At 41.3% G+C, this 22,287-nt stretch overlaps 1 long non-coding RNA gene across 1 annotated transcript; it reads right to left on the bottom strand.

Annotated features, from left to right (window-relative positions):
* Positions 1 to 304: 304 nt before the first annotated feature.
* LOC134292514 (uncharacterized) lies at positions 305 to 21,413 on the bottom strand. Its single transcript, XR_009999760.1, has 3 exons — positions 20,501 to 21,413; positions 8,855 to 15,034; positions 305 to 850 (listed from the first exon to the last, which is right to left on the bottom strand). It is a non-coding gene; the product is annotated as an uncharacterized LOC134292514 (long non-coding RNA).
* Between the last annotated feature and the right edge of the window lie 874 nt (positions 21,414 to 22,287).

The following is a 22,287-nucleotide window of genomic DNA, read 5'->3' as shown; positions in this document are numbered from 1 at the left end:
CAGTTCTCAAACTTTTTAAGCAGAGGGTCAGTCCACAATCCTTCAGACTGTTGAAGGGCCAAATTATCATTTGAAAAAAAATATGAACAAATTCCTATGATCACTAAACATGTCTTATTTGTAGTGCAAAAAAACCCCAACAACAATGAAAGAACAATTCAATATTTAAAAATAAGAACAATTTTAACCAACATAAACCTATCAGGATTTCAATGGGAAGTGTGGGCCTGCTTCTGGCCAATGAGATAGTCAAGAGAATTAGGATTGTTGTTGTTGTGTAGGCTTTAGGGTGAGCCTAAGTCTAAAACTGAGGGCGGGGGCCAGGTAAATGTCCTTGGAAGGCCACATCCAGCCCACGGACCTTAGTTTTGGGACCCCTGCCTTAAACCCTTTAGGTGAAACCATAGACTTCCATGAGAAACATTGTAGCATCCTCTTTTGCTTATAATAAGTTTCTGGTCCTCATTCATTTTTTTAAATGACAAATTACTGCCCTTTTTCTATATTCTTACCACAGAAACTAAGCAATGACATTGAGACATTCTCCATGAAACTCAGGCTGTTATAATCAGCAGCACCATCCTTCCTGAAAGCAGTTTACTTCACCAATATTCCACTGAGACAGAGAAAGAGAGGGGGGGGGGAGAGAATATGAACAAAGAACACAGACAGAGCAATTTTTAAAACCCTCAAAGGTGTGTACACTTCAGAGGAGATAATTTTACAAGCCTTTATTGAGCTTGAATTGTCCAGATAGTATTTGTGGATACTTCTTTCGGAGTGGTGGTGGAGGGGAAATACTGCTGCTCTCTGTCCAAATAGTGAGTTGTGAGACTGGTGACTCAGCAAACTGAAAGAAAATAATCTGTAAGAAACAAACCAGCCATACACACAAGTTCTTGCAACTGGCAGCATAAAACAAAAAGAACAGGAAAAAATAGAGAAATGCTTGCTGCTTCTGCTACAGGCAGTAGTAGCTGGTGGCCTCTGTCAGAAAGAAAACATTCCAGACACTGAGCATATTTGAGGTTTTACCTCCCAGGTGCCACTGATAATGGTTTTCTTCTATTTGCCTCTCTCTGGCATCCAAATAGCCAACCTGGTTCCATGGACATTGGGTCTCCAGGAATGTTTTCCCCTGAAATTTTGTTGTTGTTGGTACTTCTGCAAACCTTGGCTGTGCCTCAAAGCTCAGAACGTTTCCTGTTAGAAGAAAGATCTCTCTTGGGTCTAAAAATAGCATGGTGGGCCAAAATATGAGAAACATTGCTCTCCAAAGAGGGCATTGGGGTAAAAAGTGGAATTTTGGGGTGGGAAATAGCAGAAATGTAGCTCTCAAGGATCCCTTGGGGAGTTTGATAGAAATACAGCCACAAAACCCTGACAGTTGGCAATCATAATGCGTAAGGGAAATCCTGTTGGAAATGATTATTAATTATGCTGGCTAGGGGATTTCTGGGAGTTACAGTGAAAATAGTTCTCCAATCTTGTTCAGTCGCATCCATGAAATGTATGCATCATTTTTACAAAAAACAAAAAACAAAGCAAAAAACACCCACATTAGGAAACTCCATAAAATTGTACAAACACTTGCTCATGTAAAAATTTAATAAACATTCCCAAATGTTGCAATACCCTTCAATCCTTCCAATCCAGCCTAAAAACATGGATTTTTAAACAGGCTTTTGATCCTGGGTAGACTGAAATGGCAAATAGGAGGTTGACACTCTGGCACTTTAGTTGTGAATTGATCGCAGCTAGCTTTATCTACAGATGTTGTGCTATTTTGATTAAAAGTTGTATGTGTTGATAGTGGTTGTTGTTATAATTTTATGTGATATTGTATTATACTCATGTACCGTTTTATGTTATATGCTGCACCCTTTAGGTGTTTATTCACTTAACTTGAGGCTGAGAGTCTGCCACTCATGCAAATCATGAATGAAGCAAATTGCTTGTACTTGCCTTCAAACTGGGGAATTTTTTTTTCTTGTCCTGGCTTATGTAATTTAGTGGATGCTCACTGGGCATGTATCTCTTAACCATGGTCCTAGTTGAAATTACTACAGAATCAAGGTGCAAAGCAATCAAAAACTCCTTCAGTATGCATAATGGCCAATAATTGCTTCAAGGTTCTGAAATCCCTTTAATCAGCATATCATGGTGGTAGCAAACTTAGTATATGTGGGAATGGGGATGGCTATAAAGCACATTCTTTTCTCTATCCTGAATTTATTGCCTATCTGTTTCACTTTACAACCCTGTAAAGTTCTAGTCATATCATGAAAGAGTCAGCAAATGTCTCTTTCCATCATGGTTTAGAAGCCTTTTATATTTTGATTAAATGGATTGGTCAGTTTGCTTTATAATATGCAGTTTTGTTTTTGTTTTGTTTTTTTATTTTTCTGGATGGCTTGAATTGCAATTGTATTGCACAGTTTTATATTTTGTTATCACTGCTTCCCTCTGCATGTGCATGCACATCTTTTTAGACCATATTTCTTTGCCATTGCTTTTTTTTTTTGGGTTGTTTTACTCTAAAGTGTCATGTACATTTGATGACAATATATAAACAGACAACAATAATATCCAGTCCCTTCATGTCATGAACAAGTGGGAAACATCTATTTCAGGGAAGGCAAAATTATGGCCTTGCAAAAGGTGTTGGATTCAAATGTCCAACAGCTCCAGACAGCATGCCTAGTGATTGGGGCTGCTGGAATTTCTGGGGAGCTACAGGTATACTTATTATATAACCCTTATACATTTAACCAAAAGGTTTTCCAAACACAAAGACATTCTTAATAGGACAGGAGTTCTTCATTATCTTGGTGGTTCTGATGGCACTTTTCCTGCATCAAACACAGTCATCTGGGAGTAAATCACACTGGATTTAAATATCCGGAGGACCAAGCATTATGGAGGGGTCAAATGTCACCCTTCGAATACCCACTGATTCTTCAAGTTCCATCTAATTAATTTAATAAAGTGTGCTTTTTAAGCTGAAAAAGCAATCTCTATTAGTTCTTGGTCACCCAAAATACCACCTGTGAGGTTGTACTGCAAGCCTCCCAGCCCCAATGTCTTCCCAAGTGGAGCTCTAGTGTTGTTCTTCTAGCTAGACTTCTGTTTCCTTCTAACTGGGATCATAGCACCAGAAGCTATTCTGTACAAAGCAATGCACTGAAGCATTCCTAGCTCTCAGTGCTGCCCAGTCAATTAGCCTGCCTGAAGGGAGTCCACCCACCTTTTCCCTCCTTCAGAAATAACTTTAGCACTTATATAATAACTATTGGCCTGAAGCATGTAATTTCTCATGCATTTCTTATGAGTGATTCATTCACATGTCACATTTTACTCTACCATCATTCAACAATGTTATTAAGTGGGGATTTATTATTGTTATATAATGATGAAATATCTATAATAAACACTGCAATGCTCTGCCTTTCCTTCTTACAGCATTGTTTACTATGGCAAGCCCTGAGTGTGCATTACAGCATCAACTCTTGCCCTCCAAAAGAAATGTAGGATATGTGTTCTCTTTCTCTTCTCTCTTCTGTTTAACAATTTCACTAATATGCATTCATCAAATACATTGCAGTTTATCAAGCAGTCTAGTTCACTGGTATTAAAAAATCATGCTCCAGGGCTCATCAATCAGAAAATCAGTATAGTTGTACCTCACTACCTGCTACAGTTTGGTTCCAGGCTATCCCTGGATACCATAATATGTGAATGCCCAATTCCTATTATTATATCATAGTAAGGTAACATCATTCAGATAAAATGGTAAAATCAAGAATTGTTTTTAGGAGTTAAAATATTTTCAAGCATTGACTTGTTGAATCCTTAGAAGCAGAAGCCATAGATTAGAGGGCCAATGTACTTGTGAATGTGCTTCCAGAAGAGCAGCAGAAAGTCAGATAGGTTGTTTGATGAACTCTTAAGTGGGAGAAACTTAGGGGACACGAAGATGGGTTAAGCAGCCATTTCAGTCATTATTCACTAGAGATGTGCAAAGCTTCAAACCTCCATTTCGTAATTCAAAGATTTGTATGATTCGTTAATATGAATCTCTGAATAACTAATTGGAAAGGGAACTCTGAAGCTTTTGGAGAGATTCATAAAGATTTGTTGTTTTGGAGTTAGGCTGGGCTACTGGCAGTAGCTCCTGGTTCCTGAGGCAAGTGGAGGGCCTCACTGCCTCCTCCTCCTCCTCCTCCTCCATGAGTGGTTTCTTCTGAAGTCGAGGCCAAGGCTACCCTCTGAGGTAAAAATGGGCATGACTGAAAGAATGAGTGCAAAGGAATGAAGCTGTGAGGGAAAACAACGGTTGGTGGGAGGAGGGAGGGAGACCTAGTAGCCCCATCCTCCTCACTGTCTGCCCCCCCCCATCAGCTGTGTGTCTTACCCCAAAGTTATATTTTCCAAATCCAACTCCCTTACCTTCCCCTAAGTTCTCTAAAAACTGCAGCTCTGTGCTTCTGGAGCAAGCAGAATTCTGGGGAAATTGAGTTTGGCAAGGCGAGGACCTCTGTGGCAGAGTATTAAAAAAAAAACCCACCCTAAACTACATTTTCCAGAATTCTGCTCGTCCCTGAAGAATGGGACTGCTCACAATAAAATATTTGAAATCAGTAGATAAACTGATTGTTCTGAAACTTGGCGGGGTTGCTGCCCTGCTCATGTTGTCTCATTGTGCCACAATTTGAGTGGATGCCTCTTGTAGTCTTTTAAAAATATTTTTAATTTAAAAGTACTTTAAGAAATTTCTAGGAATCAGTAGATGAACTAATCTTTCTGAAACTTTGCAGGATTGATGCCCTGCTTATATTGCCTCATTGTGCAGAAATTCAAGGGTAGTTTTAAAAAAATGTTTTGTAAAAAAATATATAAAAATCTCTTAAAAGTCAGTGGGTGACCAAAATGTTCTGAAACTTGGTAGGATTAAAGTAGTAAATGTTGCGTACAAGAGTGCCAAGTTTCATCCTGATAGTTGTAAAATTGACAAAGAAATTAGGCTCACAATATTCCCCATTACTGCTAATGGAACGAATTATGAAGTTTCAAAGATTCAAATAAATTACAAACCAAATATTGAGTAATTGAAGTAGGGCCCATTTTTCTTTTCCACAACCGTGAGGTCTGGTGTGTTGTGTTCCAAAAAGTTGTTGTTGTTGTTGTTATTATTATTATTAATATTAATATTAATATTAATATTATTACAAAGACTGGATGGCCATATGTTAGGGGATGCTTTGGTTTGCGCTTTTCCTGCATGACAGAAAGGGGTTGGACTGGATGGCCCCTGGGGTTGTTGTTGTTGTTATTATTATTATTATTATTATTATTATTATTATTATTATTATTATTATTTTATTATGACACAGCAAACAAGATAGATATGTTGGATTTCATATCACAAAATCACAAGTCGAACACTTCCCAAGTGTCTAGGACTGTGTGATGTATTTTCGGATGATGTGCGCAGATCCCAGCAGGGTGGCCTTTTGCAGCTGGCAGATCGTAATTTTGTCAATGTCTATTGTTTCCAAATGCCGGCTGAGATCTTTTGGTATGGCACCCAATGTGCCCATCACCACCGGGACCATCTGCACTGGTTTCTGCCAGAGTCTTTGAAGTTCAATCTTGAGGTCCTGATAGCGGCTGAGTTTTTCCTGTTGTTTTTCGTCAATGCGACTGTCACCTGGAATGGCGACATCAATGATCCAAACCTTTTTCTTTTCCACAACTGTGATGTCTGGTGTGTTGTGTTCCAGAACTTTGTCAGTCTGGTTAGGGTTAGGGTTATGGTTAGGGTTAGGGTTATTATTATTATTATTATTATTATTATTATTATTATTATTATTATTATTACAAATGCTGGATGGCCATTTGTTGGGGGTGCTTTGATTGTGCTTTCCCTGCATGACAGAAGGGGGTTGGACTGGATGGCTCTGGGGGTCTTCCACTGAAATACTGTTAAGTTTATGTTGGTCAAAAGGTTTGCCCATACACACATACACACTGTATATAATATAATATTTAATACAATATATAAACATTTCTTGGGGCTCCACAGGAAACTTTTGCTTCAAAAAGGGCTCAGCAGCTGAAAAATTTTCAGATCCCCAGATCTATAGTGTTGAATCCCACAGTGGAAGGAGTCTATTTTTATTGAGCATGGTATGTTCCTCAGTGCATGCACAAGAAGATGTAGTCTTTATTTCTACCTTCTCACAATGCAATGGTTTGGAGAATATCTGAAAACTTTTAGGGATCCACAGAAAACATGGTGGTGGTTTTGGAATACATCTCTTGCAGATCTGAGGATCATGCTTCCTTTAGTGGAGATATCAACAGTTCCATTTTCTGCAAGTTTACTTGGAAGCATGCTTATTCACTTTTGAATAGGTCTAATTGAGTTCAGTCAATTTTCCCATTGAGTAAACATGCTTTGGTTTGTGCATTTGCATCCCTTGTGTTGATGCTGTGGTAGTTCTGATAACAGAGTTTAACTATTTTATAATTTTGTTGATGGAACACATGGCTGCTTTCTAAAATTTCTTCTAGTAATAGGTATTGTGATGGCTCCTTAAAATCTATGTGCCATTTCCCTCAAACAATGTGTAACTCTTCATGTTTACAAGAGCATTAAAGTCAGCAAGAATATTTTAATTATCTACTTTTATCATGCATGTTGATCTGATAATTACTCAACTGATATTAGAAGATTTTTGTTCTGTGATTACTGGCAGTGGAACCTTTTCCTTCACTATATGTTTCATCCAAGTGTGTGGGAGTACTGTGTCAACACTTTCAAAAGATACAGAGTTGCACAGTATGGAGAAGTTGGCTCTATTTTCTTAAAGGACCTGCACATGTTAAATACAATTGCAAATGAAAGATGATGATAAACACATGTATTCAAGATGGAGATTAGCTGTAGGAGTTCCAGTATAGAAAAACATCTAAGGATTTAGTGTGCAAAATTGCTGAAATGTGAAATTGCTGAAACTGCTGAAATGTGAATGTACTCTGTGCCAAGATAGACCACTGAGGAATGTGTGTAGATAATATTCTTATAGAATCACATTTCACAGATGCATGTATCTTATCTGGTGTCAGCGTAAGATCGTAAAAGGGTTGTCAGATCCTGATTTATGTATCATCAGCTTTCCTGGGAAATCTATAATTATTCATGTAATATTTAAGTACCTTTGTCTGGCTTTAGAGAAGGGATGATTCTATGGATTATTCTTTTCTTGGATATAGTGACTATTCCAAGGTCACATATACGGATCTTTCTGTATTCCTCTCTGTGTTCCCCATGGTCTATCCCCTTTGCCAAGAATTATTCAATTGTAAAAATGCTAATCCAAGAGAGGAACTGGCTGGGCCCTTTGCCTCACCTGGAGACTCTCCATCCAGCCCACAGAGGGGCCCATAAGTTTCACCTTGCCCTGAAAGCACATATTTATGGTGTAATGGAACCTCTACATGTGCCACTTGCCTCCCCATCTGGGAGGGCAAGAGACATATGTGAAAAGCTCAGTGTTATTTCTGGCTTTGCTGCTGTTTAAAAAGAGGTTATGGAGCTAGGCTTGTTTTAAAGTTTTTTACTACCTAGTGCAAATGACAAGATGGCAGTCATCACCATGCCATGTAGGAAAACCAACTGGGGTGAAATGTGAAGCTGACATCCACAGAGGCAATGAGAGACAATTTTCCACTATGCCTGGAGAAGCTGCTTTGGAAAATATATTCCGGTCATCCACACAAGAGACATGGGTAAGACCATGGTGGTGGTGTTGAGTGGGCACCCAGTCTCTGTCTCTTGACTCAGTTGCCTCATTCTACCTAACACCAGCGCCAATCCTGATACTAATATGTAAACATCTGGACACACAAAAGTACACATTACACAGCAGCCATGCTGACCAGGGAATTCTGGGATCTACAGCCCAACAGAGTAACCCCATGTTTAAGAAACAAAAGCAGGACTGACAGAGAAGATGGGGGGGGGGGGGCACCATGAGTTTAGTAATCAGCAATTAGCATTTCCAGAGCTGCATTTCCACACCCTCAAACAGAATTTTCAACAGATGTACTTTTGGACAGATGGCAGTGATATTTTAAATGTAATAAACAAATTCCCTCTCCTGTGCTAATAAATGCAAGGACAGTGACATTCCAACCAACTATGCAACATTCTGCCATCTGTTTTGCAGCCAGTGCATGTGCAGTGTACACACTCACTTATGCACACAGGTCTATAGCAGGAATGAGGAATATGGTCCCTTAGGTATTAACTACAACTCCTTTATGCCAATGGTGAGTGGTTGAGGAAACTACAGCCTAAAACCACACAGACAGCTAGACAGTCACCATCCCAGTGCTTAACACTAGTTCTGCCTGACTGGCAGAGGATCAAATACTTGATGCTATATGCTAAATCTCTGCATTGTTTTTGTTGATGATTTTGGATACTTGCAGTACTTAAAATAGACATGCGCATTTAACATCATTTGGCAGCAAAACAACATATTCTGCTAGCAAGGAAAACATCTCCAAATGTTGTTTGCTTTTAAGATTTTCGCTTTGGACCAGTTCATCAGCATGCCCTTTAAGGATGTTATATCTTTTTCCTGAGGTCACAGCTCCTCAAAATCAGAGGATTGTAGGTCTTGCTTACTGCAACATTTTGATTCTGCTCATTTTTTTAGTGGTCCATTAGTATGCAGAAGAGATGAGCATGTGGGCAAATTCTGAAGGCTGGAGCACCTTGTGTATCCCTCTATCACAGTCTCACTTGCCTTTTTGAATGGAAAATATCTCTTTGCTTGCTCACCTGCTTGTCAGCTGCTAGTTTTTGCCCCTCTGGCTTTCTCCTCCTTCGTCTGGGATCCCTGCCATGCTATGCACCAGTTTGGCTGTTTCTTTGGCAATTATAGCTGCTGCTGCTTCTTCTCTCCCTCTCTCCTTCCCTTGCTCCCCCCCCCCCCCTCTGTCTCTCTAGATCTCAGTCCCCCACTCCTTCCCTACCTCCTACATGGCACAGAATATGCATCTACAAGAGAAAGGAATTATCCCACACATCACAGAAAGAACAAACTTGCTGCCAAAAAAACAGTCTAAAGCATTACATGTGCATCTGGATTTGTTGTAAAATGTGCATTTTAACTCTTCCTTCCATATAATGGAAGCTATACAAAAATGATCATCCCACAGATAGTCTATTCAGGTATAGGCTTAACTATACAACATTATAATATATTTTATACTATACCCAAAATATTATTTTGTGCCCTCAAGCCATTTCTGGGTTAGAGCAACCCTAAGATGACTTTGTCATATGACTTGTGGTTTGACTGCTGAACTGATACCCAAAGTCCAGGTTTTAAATTCCCGTCCACCCATGGAAACTACCAGGATGGTAATCTTAAAGATGCAGAATGACAATATCCAAATACACTATGAAATAGTTTTTGTAGTCATAGGTCTGCAAAATGCTTTAATCCTACAGCAAAATAACATTCTGCAGTTAAAACTGCATTTATCAAGAATATGGGAATGCTTTTTCATCAAAGATGCAATAAATAGTGAACATGTAACTGCTTTGATGCACAGATGACACAACAAAACATTTCTTGAGTAAAGCAAGCTATTCACCACACTTCTCAATCTCTGGAAAGTATGAAACTTTCCTTCCAAATCAGGGGTGATGAATATCAGTAAAGAGAACACACAATTTAAAATAGAAGCTTCTTGTATCATTCTAGTTCCCCAATCTTGGCATCCACTGGAGTACAAAAACATAATCTATTTCATCTGCCTCATGGCAAGTTAAAACTTTAGAACTCTTAGAATCATAGAATCATAGAATAATAGAGTTGGAAGAGACCTCATGGGCCATCTAGTCCAACCCCCCGCTAAGAAGCAGGAAATCGCATTCAAATCACCCCCGACAGATGGCCATCCAGCCTTTGCTTAAAAGCCTCCAAAGAAGGAGCCTCCACCACAGCCCGGGGCAGAGAGTTCCACTGTCAAACAGCCCTCACAGTGAGGAAGTTCTTCCTAATGTTCAGGTGGAATCTCCTTTCCTGTAGTTTGAAGCCATTGTTCTGTGTCCTAGTCTGCAGGGCAGCAGAAAATAAGCTTGCTCCCTCCTCCCTATGACTTCCCTTCACGTATTTGTACATGGCTATTATGTCTCCTCTCAGCCTTCTCTTCTGCAGGCTAAACATGCCAAGCTCTGTAAGCCGCTCCTCATAGGGCTTGTTCTCCAGACCCTTAATCATTTTAGTCGCCCTCCTCTGGACGCTTTCCAGCTTGTCAACATCTCCCTTCAACTGCAGTGCCCAAAATTGGACACAGTATTCCTTAGTTTGAACTGGTTTAAAAATTGTGTGTTTTTATAGAAGTCTTCATAATTTAAATAATAACTATCATACAAAAAGGATGATTGGACAAATATTATAATGGAAAGGAAGAACAGAACTCTACATGTATTTCTCTAACCCAAAAGATGGGAAGTCACTACAATGAGAAAGGTAAGGGGAGGAGGGAAGGGCATAGATATAATCACTGTACAGATGTGAGGAAACATTGCATTTGTTTATGTATATACATGTGCATAGATTTTATTGTTTTCTTTGATAAAAATGTAAATTAAAAAGGATATGCTGCAGCTATAATGAGCAGAGAGTATTTATTTGTATTCTGCCCTATCTCCTTGATGGGACTCAGGGTGGATTCTGACATACAATGGCAAACATTCAGTGTCTCCATAAAACAAACAAATACTGACATAAAATCCCAGAGATATATGAAAATAATGTTAAAAACCTAATATCAAATCAAAACCTACCATCAGTAAATTAAATCTAACATCAATAAATTAAACTAGCCATAGTCAAACAAAATTATATAATAGCATAAAATCTAAGCAAACAACCACATTAATTTACAACAGCCAACTAGATTTCACAAAACAGTGTGGGCTGGCTGTGTAGTCAAAAGATGATATTTGGGCTGGCATGGACTAAAAGAGTCCAAATCCAAAATAGTTCTCAACCAGGGGTCTGGTAGTGATCTCTCATTGTCTAATCCTCCTCCTCTCCATATGCTAGTGAGCATAAGTAGGTCTTCAGATGTTTTTTGAAGGAGAAGAGGGAGAGAGCCAGCTTTATTTCTTTTGGGAGGGAGTTCCAGAGGTGGGGGGCGACCACGGAGAAGGCCCCCTCTCTCGTTCCCACCAGCCGCACTTGAGATGGGGGTGGGACTGAGAGCAAGGCCTCCTCTGCTGACCTCCCTGCTCATCATTGTTTCCTATCCGCCTCTTCGCATGTGTCAACAAACATCAACATATTAAAATGCAACATATGCCATCAGCTAAAAAGCACATAACATCAGTTAAAAACATGAACCAATTGACATCAGTTTAAAGGAATATATAAAATCATCACATATTAAAACAATTAGCATACACTTTAAAGTTCACCATTCAAAATATATAATTTGAAAATCATCCAGGTAGATTAGCTGGAAGAGACTGGTTAATGCTATTTAAATTCAGACAGAATATCCAGCTGTTGAAGTTCTTCCAGCAGGCCATGGCACAATCTAGGGACAGCCAAGGAAAACATCTAGGTGGCTGTTGCCAGCCTAACCTTGTTTTATGGAAGTAAAAGTCCTGAGGAGTTAAGTGTTTGAGATGGAAAAAGTGATCTCCTGGGCCCAAACCATGTAGGACCACAATGTGTTGGAAACCACAGATTTATAGCACAACCTCCCCATCTAGATTCAGCTACAACACACACTGATTCCATTTATTTTTGCTTTCCCATTCTCCCCTTATACCTCATCAATTTGTTCCCATTGCTTCTGCTCCTTTATCTCCTCTACCCTAAGAGAGTGAGATCTGTCTGACTGCCTACAACTTTTCAACAGCTCCTCTTCTCGCTTTCTTATTTCTTACCAAGAAGCCCCCAGGGAACTGACCTGTTATATCACTGATCTTATGCTTAGAGAACGGTTCCACTGACGTGACTAGAGAGAGACAGGGAGGGAGGCAGGCAGGACCTCTATGCTTAAAGGAATAGAACCCCTGAAGAGAAACTACAGTGAGAGTAACATTTGTGTCATCTCATTTAGACCTTTCCTGTGAACTTTTGTCAAGGAAACTTCAAGGGAAAATCGAGTGACAGTGGGAGCTTGTTGGTTTTGATGTCAATGTAGCAGCAATTCCACTCCAGGTGTTAGTCCAAACTTTAAATGAGCTTTCCAAGGTGCTGAATCTTGTATCCCATGGTGCACTTTGGAGAGGCCCTGTAAATTTCAGGTCTGGATTCAATACATCACTGTGTTTTATGCCATTAGCTGCCACTATTATGTAATTGGCTAGTCATTTAGAGCCACTATTCCCAAATTTTGGTCTTCCAGGTGTTTTGGATTTCAACTCCCAGTAAGAAATTCTGAGAGCCGGCATCTGGAAGGCCTTTGAAATAACCAATTGTTTTGATGGATACTGTGGTAGCTACAAAGTTTGGAGGCTAATTCTAAATTGCACCCCCCCCACACACCCCAATATACATTCTAAAAATGTAAGAAGATCCTGTTTGGATCAGACTAAAACTCAAGAAGAGTTTTCACTATAATTAAGTCTTCAAAAGTCAAAAGGCCTTTGTCAAAAGTCCTAAAAGTTATATGTACAGGTTTTCAACACAATTATTTATTATCCCACAATACCATAATTAATAATAATAATAATAATAATAATAATAATAATAATAATAATAATAATAATACAGTCAGCCTTCCACTTTTTTTAGGTTTGGCTTTTCCAGATTTAATTAATTGTGGATTTGATTTAAATGTTAGCTCTAGAAATCTCTGGTCTTTCGGTATGATTCTATGTTCAATTTCTGACAGAAAAACACAAGCAGGTAGCCCCCTTCATCTAGCATAAATTTGCTGGATGATCTAGTGATTCCTGGAGTGCAGTTATCTCCAGTTAAAAACCCCTAACCTCAGAAAATGTGGAGTGCTGTATATGTATGTATATATATATATATGTGTGTGTGTGTGTGTATAAATCAGAGGGGAAACAAATAAACCCACTTACAGATATTCTGCACCAGCCATGATACTGCTTAACAGCTTGATCTGAGAGCAATAAAATAATCCTAAAAGATCCGGAAACACATGCCACCCATCAATGGCAAAGAATACTTTTTAAATCTGAAAGCATGTTGACATTAATGGCATAAACACAGCTTGTCAGCTGATCATACCTCGATCAAACATTGATGCACCAAAAATAGGCTAGCAGGAAAGGCACACTGCTAAATACAGTTTGCCTGAGAGTTGCTGTAAGATGCCTTTTGGGAAAGCAGTTAGCATCAATAAAATGGATGTAAAGGAGATTAAGTTGAATTACAATCTGCAGCACAACATTTGCGCTCAGGGAGACTCAAAATATCACAGTGAGAGAATTTTCCTTCTGGAGAGCGAGCCAGCATTTGGCAACAGCGATCTAGGAAAAGGAGTGCAGAACAGCAATGCAGTACATAAAGAAAAGCAGCAAAAGAGGAGAGCTAAAAATACAGCAAAGATGCCACTGCCACACAAGCTTCCCTCGTGTTCCAGAATGTGTGTCATGGTGGGGGTTGACTCGAGGAAGGTGGCAGGGCCAAGTGGGGGCGGGGGTGTGCATGGAAAACACTGGCTTCCTGCTCTGTGCTTATGAAATATGAGCAGGGTGGGGAAGGTCTGAAGAAACCTACAGGCAACTGCTGTTTATGCATCATTTCAAAGATCTAGCTGGGCAATAATGAAAAAGGGGTTGGGGAAATGGCCAGAGAGAAGTATAGGCAATATATCTAGGGATATGGTCCACTTCTTTATGCAGTATCAGGTCTCAGTAATACCCATCTAACTCAACTAGCTTTCATCAAAGCTTGAAAATGGTCCTATATGGTGTGCAGCTCCTAGAATCCCCCAGTCAACATGTTCTCAGGCTCCCACTTTTCTGCTCCATACATTTGAGTCTTTCTGCTGGCAATTCTTGTTCCAAAGAGTTCTTCATCAAAGTCTCCATGTCTAGGAAGGTTTGTTTTGGGATTCATGAGTGTTTCTTTGAGCATGTGCTTTTGAAATAGGATGGAGTAATGCTATAAGGCATAGAAGAATTTCAGAATTTCACTTTTTAATAGGTGGCATTGTTCAGAAATTCTAAGAACAAAACTAGGTCATTTTGTGTCTGGAAGCAATGGTCTAAGGGTCCTTCCAGACAGGCCCTATATCCCAGAATCTGATCCGAGGTTTTCTGCTTTAAACTGGATTATATGAATCCACACTGCCAGATAATTTTGGATTAACAGAAAACCTGGGATCAGATTCTGAGATATAGGGCCTGTCTGGAAGGGCCCCAAGAAGTGAATTTTAGATTCTGGGCCCAATGATTTTATGCTGTACCCACTCTTTATGTTATCATGGATTGGGCTCACCTTCTTTCATTAGCAGAAGTAGCTGCTGGTGGCTTCCATGTCAATGAGGTGGTAAAACTGCTTCAGATTTTGGGCTAAATGTAAAGAGGCTAACCAAAGGGCTGAACCCACTCTCAAACAGACTCAACATCTTGGATAGTTCCTTTCAAGTTCAGACAAAAAAACAAAGTTGCCAGTGGGCAGAAGCTGATGGAAAGTAGTTGACAGCAGATAGACTCCCTTTGCAGCTTCCAGGGTTACCTCCTGCACTTTTCCAGAGGGCCTTCAATCTTCTGGAGAAGATGAGCAGAAAGTGGGACTGCTGGGATCAAGGGTATCAACAAGGATCACCCACTTTTCTGTCTTATCAGTAGAAAGTTTCCTTTTGTGGAAAGGATGCTGGATGCCAATCCCGACGGAGTATTACTTCATTTATTTTGAAATGTGGTGAGCCAGTTCTGTTGTTCTGTGAGCTTCTCCTGCTCGTTTTACTGAATGGGTCTCCAGAGTCCTGACACCATCCCCTGCAAGTAACATGTCATCTAAAACAGATCATGGAAACAGAGGGAAAGAGAAGAAACAAGGATAAACAGATGTGAATTTAGGCAAATGTTGACTTCATATTGGGAATGAGGATTAAGGGAATAAGCAAGAGCCATGCAGGAAAAATGGATTGTGAAGAAGTGTTTGGAGGAAAACATACACAGAGAGAGGTGTCTGTTGTTTAGGGGAAACAAATATAAAATTCATCTCATAGGTGCAAGTCCTTAGAGGTGCTGAAAGGCACTCTGTGGAAATCCATATTCGCTCAGCTTTAATATTCCAAGAAAGACCAGTATGCCAGCCAATAGTATTTGGTCTCATTCAAAGATTAGAGCATCCATGATAAAATTTCAGGGGAATTTTAGACATTAGGGACATTTTTAACACCAGAAAGCAGCACTGAGATGTGAGTCACCTCTGCATAGGCACTAGAGATAAGGGCTGAATAATCACATTGACAGCTTAGCTGCCATGGGCTAAATCAGGCCATGTATGTCCTTTCCAACTTTCTTGCAGGCACTCTCAAAGTCAGCTAGGGCAGAAATATTTGGCTGCAAGCCATAGCCAATGTGATCCAGAAGAGTCACACGAAAGGATATAGAATTAAACCTGTAAAGATAATTTTTGGACATTGTGTATATTGAGGTGCTCCAATGTGTGTGACTGGAGGCATCTAATACTGGGGAACCGAGTGCATCAATGACAGATCAGAGGCTAGCACATAAAAGATCCCACAGAAGGGTTTCTAGGTTGATTTGATTTTTAAAAGTGGGCCTCAAGTAAGGCACCTAGCAAAACCTTTTACCTGGGATTATAGACAGCTGTTGCCAAGGTTAGCTTCAGGTGATGGAGACCCTCTGTAAATGCCATCTTTTGGGGCTTCTGCCAGTGGGCCTTGAAAGTTTTTGCATAGCTTCAATGCCAGTTAAGTCCCTGAAGAGCATTTTAATAAGTAGAGATAACCCAAAACTTTCTGCCATTCAAGGTGAAGAACAGAACAGTTTCCCCATTTTGATTCCACCTGCAAAGGGTAATCTTGAATTAACCCTGGTGATAGGATAACACTTTCCAATGTATTCAAAGGTTGCCAGATTAGAGGGAGTCTGCTAAAAGCAGCCCAAGAGAACCATATGCCAAAAGGTGCTCTTCTTTTTGGCACATGATTCTCTTCTCTCTTGGACTGCTTTTATAATACCAAAGATATTTTTAATGTTAGACCTGGGTCTACTCTGGTTTTTATTTGTGATTTTTGGCATTTGCAACTGGAGATTTTACTGTGCCTTGGGTATATTGTTAGTCATGCTGAGCTTTTGAGGAAAAAAGAGGGCAGTATAAAGACAAAAGATGGATGAATGTCACTTTAAGTCCCAATTTGTGGGGAAAAGTAAGATGTAAATAAATATAAGGAGGACAAAGAACACTGCTGCCATGTCCCAGCATCTGCATCACTCTGCCCAATGGTAGAGCTGATCCTGGCAGACAGTATTGGGGATATAGAAGTAGATGCCTTTTCAGTTCTCCTCGGTCTTCTTCTTCCCTTTTGTGCCCCCAGCCCACAAGGCACGGCTCCTTGGGCTCTTTTAAGGAATGAAAATTGCATGTTACTCAACATTTTTTCAAGAACTCAACTAGGAGGTTGAGGAAATCAAAGGGATACAGGACAAATATCAACAGTCCCTGTAAAGGAACCAGATACTGCTGCCAATGCTTACAACATCGGCCAAATATGTTTTTGGAGCATATTGAAGGAATGTTTCACTAGCACTGTGTCAAATGTGATTTTTAATTAAAAAATGTAAGGTGGGAAAAGTAGTGGTGGACCCTTGGGAAGCAGCTAAATAAGAAACCCTGGGTGGCCACCCCTGCTCCATGCGTAGGAAAACTATAGCACTACAACCACAGGATCAAAACGGAAGTTCTAAACACAACATATACAACCCCAATATCAAAGTGATGGTGCCAATCCTACTTCTTTAGTGGAAGGAGGAGTGGGTATAAAAGCAGTCTTTGGAATAGTTGCTTTCACAGACACAAGAGAAAGACATTTTTAGTGGTCAAATGTGTCTCACCACAGTTAGCTTCTATAAAGCAAAACCAGAAATCTGGTGAAAGCACTGGGTATCGATAACTCCAAAGGAAGAAGCAATGGAGATGGCACATGCACTATGGAAACAAATGATTCAGATAGAGTCCTGGAAAGTTAAAATAGTTCTGGCAAAATAGCTCTGCCCTTCCATTCAATGATGTCTGAAATTAGTTGTTCATGAGGACCTTTTGCCGTCTCTTCCAGTTCTATACCATGGCAGTAAAGATTGTGATGGCTATGTAAAAGAGCCAAAATGATATAGCGGTTTGAGTGTTGGAGACCAGGCTCTGAATCCCTGCTCAGTGATTGACCTTGGACAAGTCACATTATCTGAGGCAAAGGCAGATTCCTTCTGAACAAAGCATACCAAGAAAACCTCATGATAGGGTCACCATAAGTTCCAAATGACTTTAAAACATTCAATAACTACAATGCTGGAAAAGCTGGACAACCTGGAGGCAAGGTTAAGGTCAAAGGAAAGGAATATTATGACAGGGAAAAAGCAGGAGGCCCTGTTGTTATGCATATGCATACATATATTGTTCAGTTTGCAAGGCTACTTGACATATATTATAATTGATTTGGATTCTTGGAGAATCCAAATCAATTATATTATAGTTATTCGTGCCTCTAATGGCAAGGATAGCATCAATTTATTCTGAAATTACTTTTTGGCATATTACTGTCTCATTTTTCTAGACTGCTTGGCCTCAGATTTTAATTGGAATAGTAGTTTATCTATTTTGATCAACACTCAGAATAAGAATTCAATTGGACCTGCAGGGTTTTTTTCTTTCAAGATTCGTCTTTTTTATACCTAATCCAGAATCCCCAAATCCAAAGTACCACTAATGCCCAGGAACTGGCAGTTATCTCAGCTTTATTGGTTGGTTATCCGGGTGTCCCCTGGGCAACGTCCTTGCAGACAGCCAATTCTCTCACTCCAGAAGTGACTCAAGTTGCTCCCGACACACACACACACACACACACACACACACAAATTGGTTGGTTTGATGGTTGGTTTATTTTGCTATAATGTTCTTATTTTATTCTGTTTTTATGTAATTGTCTATGTACTTACTGTGTATTATGTATGTACATAGTATGTTATATTTTATATTTTAACTATGTTGATTGGGCTCGTCCCCATTGAGTCCCTTCAGGGAGAGGGAGGCAAGGTACAAAAATAAAATTATTATTATTATTATTATTATTATTATTATTATTATTATTAACCCACACATGTCCACATGGCTGGTTGAGATAGTGACACCTTTCCTTTCTGGTGGTTCAATGTACACAACCTTTGTTTCATGTAAAAAATGATTTAAAATACTGTGTATCAAATTACCTCTAGGCTATGTGTAAAAGGGATCTATGAAACAGAAACACATTTTGTGTTTAGACTTGGGTCCCATATCCAAGAGAGCTCATGATGTATATTTCTGGTAATATAGAACCAGAAATCCAAAAACTTCTTTCCCAAATATTTTGGAAATGGGTTACACAACCTGTTTGTGGATAAGTGGTGTTTGCTTATGTTCCCTATATATGTCATCTTCTTCACCTTCAGATGTTTAGGAGAGGGAGGGAGGGAGAGGGGGAGGGAGAGAGATGGAAGGGGATGGGAGAAAGATGGAGGGAAGGAGGGAAAGAGAGAAGTGACAGGAGGGACAAAGGAAGAGGAATTGAAAGAGGGAGAGGGAGACATAGAAGTAGGAGGAGAGAGAGATGGGGAAAGAAATGTGGGAGAAGAGGGGGAGATGGAGCTAGAGAAATGGAAGGCTAGGGAGAGACAGCACTAGATGGAAGGAGGGAGAGAGAGATAGAAGGAGGGAGGGAGGGAAAGGGAGAGAGGGAGACAGAGATGGAAGAAAGGAGGGAGACAGATATGGGAGAGAGAAAAGTGGAAAAAGAGAGGGAGAGACGGAGCTAGATAGATGGAAGGTTAGAGAGAGACAGCACTAGATGGAAGGATGGAGGGGAGAGATGGAAGGGAGGAGTGGGAGAGAGAAGTAGAAAGAGGGAAGGAGGGAAAGGGAGAGAGAAATGGAAGAAGGGAGGGAGAGAGAGGTAGGAGAGACAAAGGTGGGAGAAGAGAGGGGGAGATGGAGCTAGAGAGATGGAAGGCTAGAGAGAGATAGCACTAGATGGAAGGATGGAAAGATGGAAAGGAGGAAGGGGGAGAGAAGTAGAAGAAGGAAGGGAGAGATGAAGCAAGGGAAGAAGGGAGAAAAATGGCAGACAGAGGTGGGAGGAAAGAGGGAGAGATGGAGCTAGAGAGATGTAAGGCTAGAAAGAGACAGCACTAGATGGAAGGATAGAGACGGAGAGATGGAAGGGAGGGGGAGAGAGATGTGGAAGGAGAGCAGAAGAAGGAGAGATGGAGGGAGGAAAATGGGAGAAAGAGGGGGGAGGAGAGAGGGAGAGGTGAAGCAAGAGGGATGGAAGCTAGAGAAAGTGACAGCACTAGATGGAAGGAGGGAGAGATAGAGATCTAAGGGAGGAGGGAAAGGAGAAGGAGCAGGGCCGTAGCCAGAAAAAAAATTCAGGAGGGGTTTTGAAAATTGAGGGGGGGGGGGGTTGAACCCCTAGCACCCCCCCCCCCTGCTACAAACCTGTCAATATCTGCTTGAGATAGTGCCTGGAGGGACTCTTAATGTTTTGCGCCTCATAGACTTAGCATGGGGATTTGGTTAACCAGTTAAAATTCATGAGTAAACCAGGTTTTTTTTAATAACCTGAAAAATTGGGGGGGGGGGGGGTTTGAACCCCTAACCCCGCTCCCCTCGCGACAGGCCTGAGAAGGAGGGAAGGAAAGGGAGAGAGGGAGAAAGAGATGGAAGAAGGTAGGGAGGGAGAGAGAAACATGGGGAGAGAGGTGGAAGGAGAGAGGGAGAGATGGAGCAAGAGAGATGGAAGGCTAGCAAGAGAGGGGCAGTACTAGATGAAAGGAAGGAGTGAGAGGGAGAAAGAGATGGAAGAAGGGAGGGAGAAAGAAAGATGGTAGAGGTGGGAGGAGAGAGGGAGAGATGGAGCTGGAGATGGAAGGCTAGAGAGAGATGTAGCATAGATGGAAGGAGGGAGAGGGAGAAAGACAAGGGGGAGGGAGGGAAAGGGAGGGCCCTTCCACACAGCCATATAACCCAGAATAATCAAGGCAGAAAATTCCACAATATCTGCTTTGAACTGGGTTATCCGAGTCTACACTGCCATATATCCCAGTTCAAAGCAGATAATGTGGGATTTTATTCAGCTGGGTGGAAGGGCCCTGAAAGAGAGAGATGGGGGGACAGGGAGAGACTCCTGCAACCAAGAGTTGCCTGTCTCCCATCCCATTCCCGACCCCCGATGTTCTTCTCTGAGACCCCTTTCAGACCTTCTGGGGCTTCTCCCTGCCTTCCGCTCCTACAAACGCCTACAAACGCAGACGAGGGCAGGCGGCAAGAGGCGCGTTTTGACAGGCTAAGGAAGCCAGGAGCGCGCCGGGCTCGCCATTTCCTCTCCATCCACGGAAGCGACAGCAGCAGCAGCAACAACAACATCAGCAAACTCCCGAGCCTTGAGTCACGGAGCGACCGAAGGGAAGGCGGCAGCCAAGCCGCGAGGTCCAATGGATGCCTTGGAGCGCTGCCTTGGCCCCGTCTCTCCGGATCGTGTCCTTGGCCCAAAGAGGTCGCGGAGTTGCTCTGCGCGGGCCTGAGACTGAGAGAACTGCAGGAAGTTGCAGAAAACCCCATTGGCACCATTCGCTATCCCTGGCAGGAACAGTATCCTACAGCCAGCCCTCTATATCTCCACAGATTCTGCACCCATGGATTCTAAGATCGGTGGCTTGAAAACAGTCCACACACACTCACACAAATATACAGACAGACAGACAAAAAATCGATAAAGCAAATCTTGATTTTGACCTTGGATATAACAGACATTACTTTTTTTTACACTATTATACATAATGGGGAGTTGAGCATCCATGGATTTTAGCAACACAAGAGAGGACATTAAATCCTAACAGAGGCAAAGGGTCACTGTAATAATAAACATGGAAGTAGTAATTTATGTATTTATTTATTTATTTACAGCATTTATATTCCGCCCTTCTCACCCCGAAGGGGACTCAGGGCAGATCACATTACACATATAGGCAAACATTCAGTGCCTTTTAACATAGAACAAAGACAGACAAACATAGGCTCCGAGCGGGCCTCGAACTCATGACCTCCTGGTCAGAGTGATTCATTGCAGTGATTCATTGCAGCTGCTCTCCAGCCTGCGCCACAGCCCGAGCCCATTTAAACTATTACAATCCAGATCTGTTGCCTGGGACATCTACTTTGTTGTCACCATCATTTCATAATCCTTTATCCATCTATCAACTATCTATCTAAATATCTATATCTATCTACACTTTTATCTAATTCAGTGTTTCTCAACTTGGGGATCCCCAGATGTTTTTGGCCTACAACTTCCAGAAATCCCAGCCAGTTACCAGCTGTTAGGATTTCTGGGAGGTGAAAGCCAAAAACATCTGGGGATCCCAGGTTGAGAACCACTGATCTAATCTATACACATAATAAAAGTGAAAATGTGTATCCGTGTATGTGGCAGGGGTGTCAGATAGGCTCCCTCCTCCACTACGCGGGAGACTCCCATGGTCCTCCCTCCACTGACATTGCAGGTTACAGTGAGCACCACATCCCAGGGTTCCTTTCTCTCTCCATTGGTGTGGGATTTGCATGACCCCGTCCACTGCCTCCCCCTTAACCCTTTCCTATAGCACACAGCAGAGGAATTGATCAGCAACTAAACATTCTTGAAGGGGTTGGGGGACTGGCCCCACAGGATGGAAGATGTAGTTCACCCTGCATCAAGACACAGCACTGTGACCACGAATGATGCACCTGGACCAAATTTGGCACACACTCCCTATGATGGACTTTATGTCCTGATGAGGGTTGAAGGAGGATGCACCACAGACGGATTTGTAGTATTTTCACCCACTTCCACAGACCACTGAGACCCCCATGAATGATGGACCTGGACCAAACTTGGGACACAAAACCCCCATGACCAATAGGACATACTGGAGGGGTTTAGGGACTGACCAACCATGTAAGAGTTATAGTTCACCCTGCACTCTGAGCACTCTGAACCCCACCAATG

This window comes from Anolis carolinensis, chromosome 1 (genome assembly GCF_035594765.1).
Source record: "Anolis carolinensis isolate JA03-04 chromosome 1, rAnoCar3.1.pri, whole genome shotgun sequence".
Classification (NCBI taxonomy): Eukaryota; Metazoa; Chordata; class Lepidosauria; order Squamata; family Dactyloidae; genus Anolis; species Anolis carolinensis.
Note: the sequence above shows the minus strand (reverse complement) of the source record. Positions and strands in the feature narration are given on the sequence as shown.